The sequence below is a fragment of the Lissotriton helveticus genome, chromosome 5_1 (genome assembly GCF_964261635.1).
Source record: "Lissotriton helveticus chromosome 5_1, aLisHel1.1, whole genome shotgun sequence".
Classification (NCBI taxonomy): domain Eukaryota; kingdom Metazoa; phylum Chordata; class Amphibia; order Caudata; family Salamandridae; genus Lissotriton; species Lissotriton helveticus.
Genome location: NC_136065.1, coordinates 1423269641 through 1423287825, shown reverse-complemented (window position 1 = coordinate 1423287825; position 18185 = coordinate 1423269641). Strand labels below are relative to the sequence as shown.

General features: G+C 46.9%; 1 protein-coding gene across 1 annotated transcript in view; it reads right to left on the bottom strand.

Moving 5' to 3' along the window:
• The window catches only part of LOC144755464 (uncharacterized), a 204535-nt gene extending 193265 nt beyond the window's left edge, over positions 1–11270 (bottom strand). The window contains exon 1 of the mRNA XM_078644424.1: positions 11196–11270. The gene's annotated coding sequence lies outside the window, so the exon portion shown is untranslated. The remainder of the gene's footprint in view (positions 1–11195) is intronic.
• Between the last annotated feature and the right edge of the window lie 6915 nt (positions 11271–18185).

The window sequence follows — 18185 nt, the reverse complement described above, 5'->3', positions numbered from 1 at the left end:
ACTTAAGACTGGGGAAAGTCTCATACATTGAAGTTTGCATCTAGCCCTTTCATGTCAGTACATAGCTCACTGTTTTCTAATAGGTTTGAAAGGTGTGAACTGTAAATAACAACAAGCATTTACAATGCAATGGTCTCAGCTTTTTTAAAGTTAGAGCTATTGGCATTGCAAATGGCATTTTTTTTCATTTTTTGTTTTTAAAAAAAACATAAATAAATGGTATTGTCATTTACAATGGCAATAGGTGAGCATTAGAGAGTAGTAGAGAGTTTTTTGCGGACACAGAGCCACACACACAGAAAGCCACACACACACACACACACACAAAGAGCCACACACACAGAGAGAGAGACACACACACACACACACACAGAGCCACAAACACACACAGAGCCACACACACAAACACACACAGAGCCTCACACACACAGACATCCCTCAGTCTAGGTCAGCCACACGCCCATCTCTGCCCAGTAACGCCCCAGGGAACAGAGGCAAGAAAAAAACCGATCAGAAGCAAGGAGCAGAGGCAAGAAAAAAAACGATCAGAAGCAGGGAACAGAGGCAAGAAAAAAATTGAGCAAAAGCAGGGAACAGAGGCAAGAAGAAAACACGAGCACAGCAGGGAACAGAGGCAAGAAAAGACGAGCACAGCCAGGGAACAGAGGCAACAAACACGAGCACAGCCAGGGAACAGAGGCAACCAACACAAGCACAGCCAGGGAACAGAGGCAACAAACAAGCACAGCCAGGGAACAGAGGCAAGAAGAAAACACGAGCACAGCTAGGGAACAAAGGCAACAAACACGTGCACAGCCAGGGAACAGAGGCAAGAAGAAAACACAAGCACAGCTAGGGAACAGAGGCAACAAACACAAGCACAGCCAGGGAACAGAGGTAAGAAGAAAACACAAGCACAGCCAGGGAACAGAGGCCTATAGGGGAAATCATTGGGAATTTTCTCCAAGACACAACTACTCTGACAAATTTATATAATGGGGGCAATGTTCCTCAATCCCAGGGGTCTTCTGAATGGGGTATGAACCCTCGCCAGAGTCCAATGAATTGCTCTGTATGTGGAAACCAAGGTTAGCAAGATAACCAAAGATTCCTAATACACGAAACAAGTGTCTGCCAAAATCAATAGCATTTGGTCTGGATGCTGGGCTAAATATAATTTTTAAACAGAAAACTGATCAGTGTAATATGCATAAAGTTAAGCCAATAAATGTTACAAAATGAAGCTATCAAAGAACATCACTTTTTGCAAAAACGTCTCGATTGATTTGGACCCGATGCAATTCATAACCCTACATATGTTTTTGTTCCCTTGTTTAGCACATTAACTTCAAACACTGAATTTATTTTAAGAGCAAACGCAGCACAAAACAGATTTTTGGACTTTGTTATTGCACCTCCTTTAAATCTCACTCGAAACATTGTACATGTGTGATGGGGGTCTATGTTTCCCAGAGGAAATGTCTCTAAACTTCACTGCAAATATTTACTTTGCTTGCATTGTTTAACATTTTACATAAAAATTGTAAGAAAATCCTATTTCATTGTGCCAAAATTTATTATGCAAACGTGGGCACTAGCTATAAAAAATAAATAAATTCTACTGAGCTATACCCACAATTTAGCACTGGTTCGGAAAATGTTGGCAGCTTACACCCTCACTGGCACTTTTAGCCTCTCCTTCTCTGTCAGACCTAGTCTACCGTAGCACTTTCACACGCCAGGGTTTAAGCACTACAAAAACTTTACAGATGAAGTTTCAAAACAACGAAGAGGACTTCAGTCTCAAATTTACCTGAATAATATAAACTCCATTGTCATTGTCCCTACCATCCACGTCCCCAGTTTCCTCCAGTCTCAATACCTCACCACAATCACATGCATCTTGTTTCCAGACAAAAAATCTCTTAACAGTAGAGGAAAGCAGGTGGCAAAATTGTGATGTGCCAGACATTCAAAACAGCCTTTCAGTGCACCACATAATTAGGAACATTCTTGAAATGGGTTCATTGCTGGCTTTGTATACGAAGTAAACACTCACCTGCAGGTCAGGGGCGCCATTAGTGACAGCCTGTGTTTTACATCTGGCACTCTCATTAATGAAGTCTTGGGCACCATGGTGAAGCTAAGATGTTTAAAACCCACACAGCAGACACTGCAATTTTATGGTCGCAGACTCATCAACAAGGGCAACTCTTCATTTCACCCTTCCACAACAAACACAAGCATTTACAATGCAATAGGTCTCGCAATGACATTATTTTGAGCTTTTAATTTTGTTTTTCTTCTGTAAAACATAAAAGGTATTTGCTATTGACTATTAACATTGCAAATGACAATGCCATTTATTTTTGTTTTTAAGACATAAGTAAAGGGCATTGGTATTTATAATGCAAATAGCTTAAACTCGCGTAACTGCGAGATCTATTGCTTGGCAAATGCTTGTTTGTTGAGCTGTTGGGGTCTGGCGCCGTCTTACCAGCAGCCGCATCTTCACTTTGCATATTGCTGGAAGAATTAGCCCCCCCTGAAATTTATAGTAGCCCCCCACCCTCCGAAATTGGACTCTAGTTGCGCCTGTGCCCCTAGCCAGTGTTTTGCGTATGTGCCATTTAGTGCAGTATTATACTTTGTACTTTGTACACTTTTGTAACATACACATGTCACTTTTTCCTCTTGTAACGTATCGTTTGCCACCTCTTGTATTTGGTTTGCTCTTGATACATGCACTATTGCCTTATTTAACGTAACGTTTGCTCTTGTAACATGCTGACTTGTAATTTTTCCTCATGTTGCACTACTGTTCCTATTGTGAAGCGTTACTTCTGACACCTTCGGGTAAAGTCCGCGCAATATAAAAACGCATAAAAAAATAAAATACCCTCTCTGCCACCTCCCTCCAGAAACCTTCCCTCTTAACCCCTGGCTACGGCTAATATCCCAGGAAGTCCCAGGGATACAATAGGATACTCCCTGACCCCAGTGTTTTAGACCGATTAGTATGGGTCCCAATACCTTCACATGTCCACCATTGCTCGCAGTATCCACTCTCCTACCAATAGGTAGCGTACCAGTTCCACATCCGTCTACAGCCCAAAATACCTTTAGTGGAGCTTGTAGAAGCCGGTGCAGTCCTGGGATTTGCTCACTCAGGGCGGCGCTCAGCAACAGGTTGTGCACCAGCGGCCGCCGCGGCTCCGGAAAATTGGTGCAGACAAATGGGTCTAGGTGATCGAGGTACTGAAGCCGGCAGGGGAATGTCATGATGGCTAGAGGCTACCGGGGTTGTGACTCAGGAGCGTGGCACGCGCAGGGCGAACTCGTTTTTCAGTTACTACTACTGCGGTGTGCAGCTCTGTAAGGGGTTACATTTACTGCCCCGGGTGTACAAGGGGAAAGAAATCTGCCACCACTTATTACCATGCGAATGGGACGAGTACGAGTCCCTGCCAAACTCCGGAGATTCAACTAAAGTTGTAGTCTGAACATGGAGATCTTTGTATTGTCTTCAGCCTCTGTTGCCGTGACCGGACGGCTCTCCCCGAAGTGAGGAAGGAGGGCGGAGGGGTTCTGAAGAGGAAGAAAGCCCAAGTATAGGAGGGGAGAGTGTTGGAGGAGGGGTGTATAGTTTTGAGGCGAATGTGAAGTTAGCAACTGGAAGGTGCCATATTGGGATTATTGTCACCTATTTGTGCGAGAGAAAGAGTTGCTGAAATTTGGGTGAAGACTTGCCGTGTCCTGTGCCTGCTATTTTGAACATAGCGATGGCCACTCCACGCTCTTCTTACTGAGTTGAATTGAAGGCGGCGATCACACAGTTCTGCTGGCACTTCAAACGTGCGTGGCGCGAAAGAAATACATATGACGATCCTGTTTTTACCTCTCGACCCACTCCCGGGGCGCGATGACCCCATGTCTACTAAAATACGAGGACGTTGGCATTGCTTCCCCCCCTGACTCATCTCAAGTATTTCCTGTGCCCCATCCGCCCGCCCCGTTCTTGCAAGGGACAGATCAGAATGGATGAAATACAAAGCTGGGCAACAAAAGCCAGACATTCAAGCTCTCATCAAATGTAACAAGCTGAGGATCAACGGTCGCGAAACAGCGTGGTGGGCGCGCACGAGACGCAGCGCGGGTGTGCACATCAGCTGAAGATCGCCGGAGAAGACACCGAGTCTGCCTTCTGCCGTGACTGACCTGCTGCGGAGGGAAAGAGCCCGGTGAGTGGGGGTAGAGGGGGGGCAGCAGAGAGGGAGTGGGCAGAGAGGGAGGGGGTGTGTGTGTGCCTGTGTGTCTGTGTGTGTGCCTGTGTGTCTGTGTGTGTCTGCGCGTGTGTGTGTCGGCCGGCCTGCAAAGAGCGCGTCCCCAGACCCTGGTAGGCTCGTGCATCGCTCTGTCTCCCTTCAGAGCTAACTTGGCTGCAATAGGTCTCGCTGCCGAGACCTAAAAAAGGGGGGACTCTGTGACCAAAGCAGTATACCCAACCTATCTATTTAAACAATTCTGTGACCTGCCTGGTGTACGTTCTTCACAGTAGGGTGTGTTGAGAGCTGGTAGTAGCTTCGCCCTCAGACATTTCCGTGGCTATTTCTTGGTCTATATATGCTGTATTTCAACCGTTTAATATGGTAGAATTCATCACTCATTTGAGTTCCACCTCTGCAGCCTCTGCGGGTCTGCGTGCTTATGACTGCACATTGACATTATTCAAGGCTGCCTGTGAATTGATAGTTTGCGAGAATAATAAAACAAGCGGGCTGTTCACCCCGATTATAGGATTTTATTATCTTCCACATATAACGCCTACTTGAAAATAATAACCAATGGAAATATATCAGACTTCCTGCAACCCTAGGAATAAGTATGTTTGCCAGTAATAAGAATAAGATTTAATAAAGCATGCATAACATGCATTCAGTGGCGCGCTTGACCAATGTAATTGTTTCTTGATGGCAATGCTTCAATTAAGGCCTTTTAGTTCATTTTTGGAAACTAAACTACGACTTCAGTGTGTGATCTACCAAAGTGTTTTTTAAACTAGCGGAAGGACATCTCCATTGGGCATCTCTCTGCATCTTTCCCCTTATGCTATCTATCTAGAAGGATAGCGCCATATGTTTTTGTTCCCAGATTTGAAAATTAGAAAACACCACCTGAAGCCTCAAGAAAATATTGGCTTGCATTTTTGGGCTGCAGCAGTCATTTCCTCCAAGCATTATTATTATCATGGGCGAATTTACACATGGAATGACTCTTACATATGAATTCCTAGAATGTTATGACTTTCTCTGTCACAGTTAATTCAAGTGCTGATTGGAACTCAGTTCTCAGTAATCAAGAGGATATCGGACAATAGGAATGACCATGGGAAATGTTGGAATTGGCAATTCTTGAACCTTGTGATGGACGTACAGATTTTCCACTGGCATGGATCCCACTCCAGATCGTATAATAATATGTTGCTTTGGTAGCAATGCAATAATAGCACTTGTATTGGTTGGAGTCAAATCAACATTTAAACCTCACAGCACAGTGTACTCTACTTGGTTTCACACTATCTCCATCAGACCAGACCAATAACCCACAAAGAAATCAAGTACTCCATCACCTCAGATCGCACCAGTAAGTGGCTAAAATACATGGTCTTCAAAATCAACACCTCGAACACCACAAACCTTGGAGGAGCTTTTCACTGCAACTGCCTTGGACCCAGATGCAACTTCAGCTCCACAATCGCCCACCCTCCTAATCCCTTTGGGCCACGATCTCCTTTATACTACTTGGCAACCTCAACTTCCGCCTAGAGGACTAGACTGACCCTAACTCCACCATTCTTCTAGAGGATCAGAACGACTCCAACTCCACCACTCTTCTAGAAGATCTCATTATATTGGGATTCACCCAGCAGGTGAACAACTTCATCCGCATGGCTGGATAACTACTCGACCCAATCTTCACCAACTTCTCCAACATTAGGGCAGACCTCTCTCATCTGGACGAGGTCCTCCTTCATTCACAGCCCTTGACCCTGTTTCAGGCCAGACCGCTCCCCCACCGCATCAGCAGACCCTGCTGGTGCCGTGTCCCTGTCCCTAGCTACTGCTGCTACTGTTGGAAGTTCGAGGCCCTACCAACAAGCCCAGAGGAGGAATCGCCATCGTCCACAAGAACACCCTCAGAGTCACATCCAGCACCGAAGAAAATCTCAGCACCGCCGAGCACCTACACTTCCAGATCCACACCGACCCCAAGACCACCCTCAGAGGAACACTCATCTACAGACCACCAGGTCCACGCCTATAATTCAGCGAATCCATCGTCGCCCTCGCACCCACAGACTACATCCTCTTGGGGGACCTGAACTTCCACCTGGAGAACAACAACGACAACAACACCACCACCCTGTTCGACAACCTCTCCAACTGCGGACTGAAGCAACTAGTGAACACCCCAACCCACCACGCAGGCCACACGCTGGACCCAATCTTCTCCGCCAGCACCAACGTCACGGTCAGCCACACCACCACTCTCCACTGGACCGACCACCGATGCATCCACTTCTCCTAAAAGAAACTCACCGCACACATCCAACCAGATTCCCCAAAGATGCTGGAGCAAAGTCACCACTTACCAGCTGACCGCCTCCCTCACCCAGGGCCCCCCGTTCAACGCCTCGGACACCAACACCGCCACCTGAAACCTCACACAGTGGATCAGAAACTGCGCCGACACCCTCGCCCTTATCAAGAAGCCTCCGAACAATCACAACAGCAGGAGAACCACCTGGTTCACCACAGACCTCAAGGACTCCAAAAAATCCCGCCGAACTCTAGAGAAAGCCTGGCGCCAAGAACAGACTGCGGAAAACCTCGAGGCCCTTAAGACCTTCACATTCAGATACCATCAGCTCATCCGCATCGCCAAGAGAACGGCCTTCAGAGAGCACATAGACAACAACGCACACAACAGCAAGGAGCTCTTCAGCATCGTGAAGGAACTCTCCAACCCAAGCTCCAACTCCAACGACATCCCCCCTCACAGGACCTCTGCGACTCCCTCGCAGCCTTTTTCCACCGCAAGATCGCCGACATACATGACAGCTTCGCAAACCAGATGCCTCCACCAGCCACAGAACCAACGCCCCCCACCACCCTCCTCAGTCGCTGGACCACGGTCAACACCGAGAAAACAGTCAACAAGCAACTGACCAACTTCCTCGAAACCAATGGCTCCCTTGACCAGTCCCAGTCTGGTTTCCGCAGCAACCACAGCACCGAGACCGCCCTCATCGCCGCCACCGACGACATCAAAACCCTGCTCGACAACGGAGAAACCGCGGCCCTCATCCTCCTAGACCTCTCAGCTGCCTTCGACACGGTCTGCCACCGCACCCTAAAAACACGTCTCCACAACACAGGGATCCAGGGAAAGGCCATGGACTGGATCTCTTCCTTCCTCACCGACAGAACGCAGAGAGTCCGCCTACCCCCGTTCCACTCAGAGGCCACCAAGATCATCTCCGGCGTACCCCAAGGCTCATCACTCAGCCCGACGCTCTTCAACATCTACATGAACCCCCTCGCCGACATCGTCCGGGCACACGACCTCAACATCATCTCCTATGCCGACGACACCCAGCTGATCCTCTCCCTGACCAAAGACCCAGTCACCGCCAAATCCAACTTCCAAGAAGGAATGAGGGCCGTCGCCGAATGGATGAAGATCAGCCGCCTGAAACTGAACACAGACAAGACGGAGGTCCTCATCCTTGGACCATCACCCTCCGCCTGGAACGACTCCTGGTGGCCCGCCACCCTGGGCACAGCACCGACCCCCACCGACCACGCACGCAACCTTGGGTTCGTCCAGGACTCATCGCTCACTACGACCAAGCAAGTCAACGCCATCTCCTCCTCCTGCTTCAACACCCTCCGCATGCTACGAAAGATCTTCAAATGGATCCCCACGGAAACAAGAAGGACTGTCACCCAAGCCCTCATCACCAGCCGGCTCGACTATGGCAACTCACTCTATGCAGGGACAATGGCCAAACGACAGAAAAGACTACAACGCATACAGAATGCCTCCGCACGCCTCATCCTGGACATCCCCCGCCACAGCCACATCACCACCCACCTGAGAGACCTGTACTGGCACCCGTCAACAAGAGGATCACGTTCAAGCTCCTCACCCACGCACACAAAGCGCTCCACAGTGCCGAACCCGAATACCTCAACAAACGCCGCTCGTTCTACACCCCAACTCGCCAACTCGGCTCAGCCAGCCTCGCCACCGTACCACGCACCAGAAGAACAACAGGCGGCAGATCTTTCTCCTACCTCGCCGCCAAGACCTGGAACTCCCTCCCCACCCACCTCCGACTGACCCAAGACCTTCTCAACTTCAGGATACACCTCAGGACCTGGCTGTTCGAGCAGTAGCAGCACCCCCCTCCCTCCCACCCTCAGTGCCTTGAAACCCTCACGGGTGAGTAGTGCGCTCTATAAATGTACTGATTGATTGATTGATTCACTTCAGCCAGTATATGTCTGTCCAGCCCAGAACTGTCAACACCTCGAGTGCCAACATCACTGTAACAGTCTCTGAAGTAGTATGGATTTCAGAGCTCCAGCATCAACACCCCCCACCCTGCCGGCCCACCAGGTACCATTGTGGACTTCAACAGATGGATAACCTCCTGTGCTGACTCCGTGGTTGCTCTAAAAATCACCCACACACCTCACCTAAAGACTTGGGCCCGCTGGTACCTCAAGGACATCCGGCTCATGAAATATCACTGTAAGCAGCTGAAGTGACAGTAGCGCCACTCCCACAAGAACACTAGCACCTAGCTCACGGAGAAGATCCATAACAGCTCCAACTCCACCAATTAAATTGTCACCATTGTGAAGTAATCCACCCACCTCCTCACCAGCTCCACCACCATCACCCTCTCACAGGTCTCAAGTCTCTGCACAACTATTCAACTACTTTTCAGATAAAATCAACACCATCTACAACCGCGCCCCTCATCAGGACCACTCCACTCTCTATGCCCTCTACTCCAAAGACAGCAGTACTCTAGAAGTAACACTGACCTGCTAGCTACCCATCTACTCTTGGAAGCCACTAACATAATGGGATCCATGCCCTCCATTCTGACACTACATTCTCGTCAAAGGGCTCAATTCAAGTTGCACAGCCCTCACAACTGTACTAACCTTATCTCTCTCCACCCCCACCTTCCTGGTCTTCTGGAAACATGCCAACATTCTACCACTCCCCAAGGAACCTTCATAAGTCGCCCTGACCATGGCCATATACAGGACCATCTCCCTCCTTTCCTTCCCAGCCAAACTACTGAAGAAGCTCATTAACACATGTTAACACATGCCTGTCCACCTACATCAATGTAAACCTCCTACTAAACCCTTCCAAGTCGGATTCAGGCCAAATAAGAGTACGGAGACAGCCCTCATTGCAGCCATCAACAACATCCACCTCATTATTGGGAAAGGGGACATAGCAGCCCTCATTCTTCTAGACATCTCAACAACAATCACCACAGTCTCATATCTAATCCCCATCCCATGTCTCCACAAGAATGGAATTGGCGGCCCTGCACTATGATAGATCAGCTCCTTCCTCTACGGAACCATCCAATCGGTCAGCCTAAACCCCTCTTATCTGGCACCTCAACCTGATCTGCAGCATTCCTCAGGGTTCATTCATGAGCTCCACCCTGTTCAAAGTCCATATAGTGCTCCTCACCAGTATAGTTCACTCCCATGCATTGATTATCATCTACGCAATTGACACACAGCTCATCCTCTCTCTATCAGAAGATACTCCCACAACCCAAGCAAACTTCAGCAGCTTCAAGTCCTTGGTAGCAGAGTGGATGAGTAAGAACTGCCTCAAACTTTGCTAGTTCTTTTCAGCAAGGACACCTCCCTCTCGTCCATGGCCTGGAGGTCCTTTGAAGTACAACTGACTCCCTGTCCCTCCAGTGTTTCCAGAAATCTGGGCATCGTGACCAGTAGACATTTCGCCATGATCATGAATAGCCTTGATCATGGCGCATATTTCCAGGATCGACCATGATGTACTCAAAAAAATATTCAAACAGCTCCTGCTGGACACCCGCAGATCTGTCACACAAGCTCTTGCCACCAGCAGTCTCGACTAAGGCAAAGAACTGAGAAATTCAGAATGCAGCCACCAGACTCAAGCTCAACTGACCACATCGCACACAAATATCCAAACACCTCAAAGACTTCCACTGGCTCCCCATGCACAAGCACCCTCTTTACGTACTATACACACACACACCCACGCACACACAAACCAGTTCCAGACTGCCTAAACAACTGCATCCAGTTTCACACCCCTGCCAAGCACCCCCACTCTGCTAGCCTAATCCTCATCCATATCCTTCGCAGAGCGGGTACCACAGCCAGGAGTTGTGCCTTCTTCTACATCGCCCCCTAAGCCTGGAACGAACTCCGCCACCACATCAGATCCACCAGCTAAATTGTCGAAATTTGGAATTCCTGAAGTCCACCTCAGAAATGCCAGACTCTTCCCCATTCACAGGCGCCAGGATACCTTCCTGAATGATGTGCACCCTACAAACATAACATAACATAACTGCCCCTAACTGAAGAGTTCTTCTCGGCGGTAGTCTAACCCAGTACTCTAGTCTGTATATCTCCCGTAACATTCGATTCTGCCTCCCAGCTCACCTAATACTCCTACACTCATACAAGACCCTTCAAAACTAATAAACTGCACAGCAGACCGGAAGGGCCAATCCATAAAAACCATTTAATTTGTTATGTATATTCAATACCCAACAATAACAGGAAATCCAAATTCGTTTTTCATAATTAACAAGCTGCACGTGTTAAAATCAGCAGATGTCTAGCGCCGGATAAACCAGGAGGCGTTTATCATATTAAACGTATCGGAAGGAAGTTAAACACTCCACAACTGTCAACACACCCTTAAGAAACACACCCACAGATACTGCCACTTTTTCACTGAAGGATAATATCAATGATGGAGACATATTACTCTTAAACGTTCTTATCGATTAAAAACAACAACAGTACATATATGTTGGTAATTCTGTAAGCATTCTACGGTTTTTGTCGAAGTAAAAAGTCACTTACCAACACCCAAGAAGCTCGCAGGAAAGGTTAACTGCAGAATGCGCAGCACCCAGCTGGTGAAGGGCAATCAGTTCCCTATTTTCACTTAACATTAACGCATGCTACTTCCTGTTTAGATTACATAACGGTTTCAACCCAAGTATGAAAAACGAAAATAGCAACCTGACAAAAAATTCTAGCTATTGCTTCCAGATTTTTCAGTTCTATTGAGACAGAGGTGAAGAGTATGTTTCTCTTTGTTTACTGACAAAAACAACAGCCAATAGTAAAGTAAAATATTATAAACTTCTTGACCCATGAACACCTATGGCTCATTATCAGTCTCTCCTCCCATCCCTGTGGACCTATCTCATGGCGGCTCATCGTGGTGTCAATGCTGGGAGACACCATCTTGGTGCCTCATTCTTTTCAAATCTTTTAAATGAAGCCTGTAACCCCAACAGTAACTTTTCCAGATATCAGCAACAGTCCAATAAGACAAAATATTTAGAAACTGTCCAAATGTGAGCAGCTCCCAACTCCACTCTCAGACACCTCTCAAAAAAGGGACTCTCCACCTTCTCTTATTAAACGTACTTCTCTTCTGCTCCAGCAATAAACAAGCATTAGAAATGCAATAGGTCTCGCATTTTTTGAGTTAGTGATATTGGTGTTGGAAATGGCAATGTCTTTAACCCTTGTGTTATTGAGTGGATGCATGTGGTTAGAGTAGAATGATGTGCTTTGGAACGGAATTGTTAGGTGTGTAATTGTGTGGAGTGGATTTGTGTTGTGTGGATTTATGTAATGTGAATATGTGTCATAGTGTACAGTGGAACTATGTGTATAGTAATTATGTGATGTAAAGAGGAGTGGTGTAGAGTAAAGTTGTTCATAGTGGCATAGAGTGGCGCAGCGAGCACCAGGCGTTTTCCTAATGGGCTGGAAGGGTGCAGGCCGTCTTTTGAGTTGTGGGGCCGGTTTTGTTACAGTGGATTGGTTTTGCAGCAGTGCTGCAATATCAGCCTCCTGTAACAAAAGCAGCAGCAGTGCTTCTCATAAGCACTCCCCTTACCCCCTCCCAGGGCTGGCCTAACTGAATTGCCAGGGCTGGTTTGTGTCCCAGTACGACCCTGGAGTGTGCTGCATATATTGGTGTGGAGTGGCACAGACTGTAAAAGAGTGGCTTAGAGGGGTGTAGTACAGAGTGGAGTGGCGTAGAGTAGATTGTCTTAGAGTAGAGTGAAGTGAATAGAGTAGAGGGGTAAAGAGTAGAGTGGATTGGTGTAGAGTGCAGTGTCATAGAGTGCATTTTGTATAGTAGAGTAACATGGCATGGCATAGAGTGTAGTACAAAGTACAGTGGAGAGCCCTATCCTAGAGTTGTATAGAGTGCAGTGGCAAAGAGTGAAGTTGTGTATAGTATAATGGGGTAGAGTGCATTAGCATAGAGTTGAGTGGGGCATAGTAAAGTAGAGAGGCGTAAAGTGGAGTGGTGCATGTTGGAGTGCAGATGTGTAGAATAGAGTGGTACACAGTGTAATAGCGTGCAGTGGTGCACAGTAGATTAGAGTAGCATGGAGTGTATTGGCATAGAGTGCAGTATTATAGAATGTAGTGGCGTGGTGGTGTAGAGTGCAGTGGCATCGGGTGCATTGGCATAGAGGGAATTGGCTTAGAGTGCAGTAGAGTGGGATAGAGTGAAGTGGTGCAGAGTAGAGTGCAGTGCTATAGCGTGTAGTGGTGCAGAGTAGAGTGGCGTAGAGTTGAGTGGTGTTGAGTTGAGTGGTGTTGAGTAGAGTGGCTTGGAGTGCAGTGGCACAGAGTGTTGCTGTGTAGAGTATAAAAGGTGATTATGTTGCAGTTCTTTGCGTAGGGCCCATGGTCATGTCAATGCCTGCCGAGCAGCCCAGCCTAAATAAAGTTGTGCATCTTACCTCGATGTCTGAACACGCCGCAGAGGCCAGCAAACTTTCTCATACACATCCCAGGTTCATGATCATCTGTAGGCCTGCTCGTGAAACAGACCTAGTTACATTCTAATTGCCTAGCACTTGGAGACCATGAAGCAAATCTATGGGTGAGTGCGTCTCTGACTCTTAGTTTCAGGGTCGCTGAGTAATGTGATCAGAATAAATTTCCCACATCTGCTGAATTCTTTCAGGCCCTCATATATGGCTGTTTGAAAGTGTGATAAATATGTGGTAATGGAATTAGCACAATTTTAAGCATTCAACGAATTTACAGGAATATAGTAACACCGGATCATACAAATAAGTCAAATTATCTCAAATGTTTGCCTGGAATAACTCTGATGAACTCACCCTTCCGTTAATGGTGGTCTCATTCTATGCTGCTCTGTCTACTGCAACAATGCTAGTTTTACCATTTGTTTGAGGTCATCTAAAATTGACATTATCTATAGAAGAAATTCCGCCCAAGCCCTTTTCCTAAGATGTATGGATGTCATGTCAAATGGTGAATATCTTCGATTTTTTTTCTTCAATTTCGTCATAATGCCAGAAATGGTTTTGCAACGCTAGATCTGTTAACATGATATTTTAATCCAAGTCCTTGAGTATTTGAGCTCAATACAACTTTCCCGAAAGTAGTTCAAGAAATCCATTGCATGAGCAGCGGGGGAGGCGGGGCTTTAGCGGGACACCACAAAGAAAGCGTAGCAATAGCCAACTAAAAGCATCACTAGACCAATTGCGGGACAGAAAAATGCATTGCAATGGCTAACCAAAAGCATCACTGGACCAATACTACAGGGAGGAGCGAGACACTAGAAGGTGATACATAGAAGCAAAATAACCCACTGTAAAGCAAGCTTTTCCGTGTGACGCTCTCCTTAACCAAGCAGCACCAATTGGAGGAGTCGAACCTCACAAAGTACATACAACAGATCATTCTGCAGCGTAAGCGCTGTAGGCTCGACCTAAATATCGGAAATTATATTTGTCTTGTGGATATTCTGGGTGGGTAATGGTACTTCATTTATCAATTAGTCTTATTACTATTTATTTCTGAAACTTTGCAAAAGCAATCATAGTCATATAACAACCATAACAGTAACAACAATAATACTAGCAATACTATGGTGGGATAATCCTCGCCTCCATGTCCTTAATAGAATTGAAAATTCTTGACGGAATAGCTAGAAAATGTTTTATTCTATGACCAGAATGGAAGCTGAGAATATGCTTGTTAAAAGCTTAGACATAACAACAGAAGCAACATTCACAATAGGTTTGTAACAAAGTACTTAAAAGTTAAATCCAAGGACAAATCTGCTGCCTTCATGATGCCCTCCAACCCAGATCCTAGCAAAAAGTGTTTGGATGCCATGGCTCCTCTAGCAGAATGTGCTGCAGATCTGCTGACATCAATGCCGGCTTCCGTTGTGATCCATTTAACCCAGCTGCAAAGTGTTGAGGATGTCACTGTATTATATGATTTCTGCAGATCAATGAATAATTGGCCATTGATGTCTAAGCGGAACTTCTTAAAACAATCCTCATATGCTTTCAGAAATTGCCCTACACACAACCTAGGGTAATTTGGGAAAGCTGGGGATGATGTACACTTGGAAAAAGTCTTTGTCCACTTAAAAATATGAAAAGATACTCAACCAAGAGAGTAGACATTACCTGCTAAAATCAAAGCATGGAATTCTGACACCCTTCAATAGGATATCAAACAGAGCAACCTAGTCAGTTTAGCAGGCATCTGTTTTCTGGATAGATCTACATTGTCCGGCTATCTTTACAACAATTTCAATACACCATTCACATCTCATAAACTGGCATATTTTGGCTTGGGCAGATTAGTCAATCTAATTCCTCTCATCAGTTTACATACTACTGGATGTTGACCTACACAATTTCCACACAACGGATATGGCCTGCAGAAATGGCTGATATGAAATTATTTACTGACCTGTAAGCCAGTCCATTCCAAGCCAACTAAGATAGGAAGTTTATTATTAAATTAAAGTCTGCCCCAAGGGATCCACACCCTGTTCATTGCACCAAAATCTTTTCCAGGAATCAGAGTATCATGTATTGGTGGAACTAGCCTAGGTTTGTTTGATGGAAAATATACAGCATGTCGCAAACATTCTGGCACTTGGCATAGCTGCCCAAAATGTTCCATGCCATGAGTGCTAACTGACCTGTCGTTACAGAGGAATGTCACTCCTCTTTTGGATCTATCAACATTTCAGGAAACACTGGTGCATGGAAATACCTCTTTTTGCATGATCACGCACAGAATTTTGGACTGATACTACTGGTTTTCCGAATCTGAAAGTGCGCTGGGGCCTTTTAACCAGACCTCAGTGTCAGTACTTGGACCCCAAAAGTCAAAAGTATATGTTTAATTGGCCTATACCCAATTGACATAAGTTGAATTACTTATAAGTCCCCAGTTTAGCATACCAGGGGTACCCAGGACCTGTAAGTAAAGTGTCCCTCATGGGATGCAGCACTTATTTTACCACCCTGAGTGTGATAAAGTAAAACATGTCTCCCAGACTGCCACTGCAGACTGATAGAGCAGTTTTTAACTGCTAATTCGACTCTGCCATTTAAACTTATGACAAAGCCCAGACCTCCCTTTTCAATATATATATAGGTCACCTCTAAGGTAGGCCTACCAAGTGCTAAGGCAAGGTGCTATATATTAAAAGTTTGGACATGTATTTTTATATGTCCTAACAGAAAAAAAACAAATCATAATTTTTACTATGGAAAGGCAAGAAGCCCCATTGGCACACACAGGCATACACACTGACAACTCAGCTGTGCTAACTCCTGAATGGGACTACTAACGTTGGTACTTCAAGGTATCTAAAGAATCGTTGCATTAACCCAATCTTGATGCTCAAGTTGAATTTCATGTAACTTTTGAGTAAAAGGCAACTTCAGATAGTTGCCACTCTGTTGCCCAAGTTTTCCAATGGCCATTTGCAGATGCTGAGTACAAGACCACCTTCTGCCCTGCTAGAGAGAGGTCTGAATGGCTGCCAGGAAAGGACACAATAGAGGCCTGCCATTGGAAGAGGTGTTCACTGGCAAGAAACTACACAGGATGTGAGTCCAAAATGTGAGCTTCAAAAGGGAAAGCTACCTTTGACGGGCAAATGGTGCGCACAAACAAGAGTGGCTGCTCTTCTATTCTGGTAAACAGGTTGGTGTTGGGGACAGTGAGGGGAAACAGGTGCCAAACCAGTTTTGCCATGGGCATGCACCCCTCAGACAGCCACACCTGCGCCATGCACATTGACAAGAGTTCTGCCATCTTCTGAGTGCGCAGAATATTGTACTCTGGGATAGCTTGATGCCAAAAATTGCAGGGTGTCAATACAAATGGGAGGGGACCTGGTAGCCAATTGGCTAGTAGCCACCACATCACAGAGGGGAAGATGTGGGTATTAATTCATTAATTAATTGTGGGTTTCTAAAGCGCTAGAATCGACTCCCGAAGGAGTATCTCTGCGCTGTAGACCGCTGGGGAACCCGTCCTGGCTTTCCCTGTGAGATGGTCCCTACTGGGTATCTCCAAAGTGAACCCAGGCATCCCCGGCGTATGTGGGGTGCCGTTGTGGAGATGAGGCAAGCTAATACCCAGAGTTGCCGAGTGGGATCCCTGGTTAGAGTAGGCACCGAGGCGAGAATTATCGAGTCCGCTGACCCTGGTCCACGACCCTGCCGCGTCGGGAATTGAACCCTGGTCCCAGGCCGTCCTCTGCTTCCGGGTCTGCCGCCTCTAACCAGTGAGCCACACCACTCCACATATAAAAGTGGCATACCTGTCACCCAGGCCTAAGTACACATCTGTACTGGAGAGAGAACCAAAGAAGGCCTGCCCTGATGTTCCCTAGACCTGGCAAAGACAGGCTGCACCAGACTGGACTGCACCAGCTGTTCCTGGGATAGGAAAGAGTAGACTGTGCCTGTGGTGCCCTGCTCAAGGAAAAGTCATCTCCAAACTCCACACAGTAGAGCTGCACTACAAGAGACCGTTGGGTGTCTTCCTGAGATAGCTTGAGGACCAAAAAAAGCTAAAGAAGCCTGCCAAGGCAATTTGGTTACCACAATCACCTTATCACCACTGACTGAAGTGCAGCCTGAGAGACGGAGATCTGACTTTCAAAAGTTGCACCCGAGTCTGCTGTGTAACTGTCGTGGCTCCCGCTATGGGCAGGTCTATATGGCATGCATGTTGGTTAACAGGTCCGCGTTCGGCGAGCATTCAACAAGCAATGCAGGACCGGTTAGCGGTGTAGCCTTCCAGCACAGGAAGTGCATCAGGTCGGTTGATAGCACTACCGGGCGAGATCGCATAAAGTCCACAGTGCTCAACCCGACGGTGCTTCAAGTCCTGAACTACATCCGGATACCTGCTGCTGACTTCCATGTGGGAGACTTTTTCCCATTTCTGCAGTGAACAGACTACCCCAGTTCACACTCACTCGCGCAGGAGTGCAGGTGTGTTCTTGCTCCCTGTAACAGGGGCAGGAGAGCATTGTTACTTTTCCGGCCCATGCACCCGGTGATGCGGAGGGCTACATGTACCGTTGCGGCACGCACAGGAGCACGTTGCTGCACTTACCCTTGTCACGCCACCGTGCAGGATCGCCTTTGTTTTTTCATCCTTTTGCGGCATGCACAGGAGCGCGTAGTCGCATTTAAACCTTGTCTCGCTACCGAGGAGGAGCGCCTTCCTTGTTCTACCACTGCGACATGCACAGGAACGTGTAGTCACACTTAACCAAGTCCGCTACCGCGCAGGAGCGCCTTCGTTGCTCTACCATTGCGACACGGACAGGAGCGTGTGGTCGCTTTTAACCTTGTCCCGCTATAGCGCAGGAGCGCCTTTATTTGTGGATGAATGAAAGTAGTTTTATATAGCGCAACGTTCACTCCAAGGAGTATCTTGGTGCTTATGCGGAAAAATAACACCAAAGAGGAGAAGAACTAGCATGAGGTAGAATGGCATAGCTTT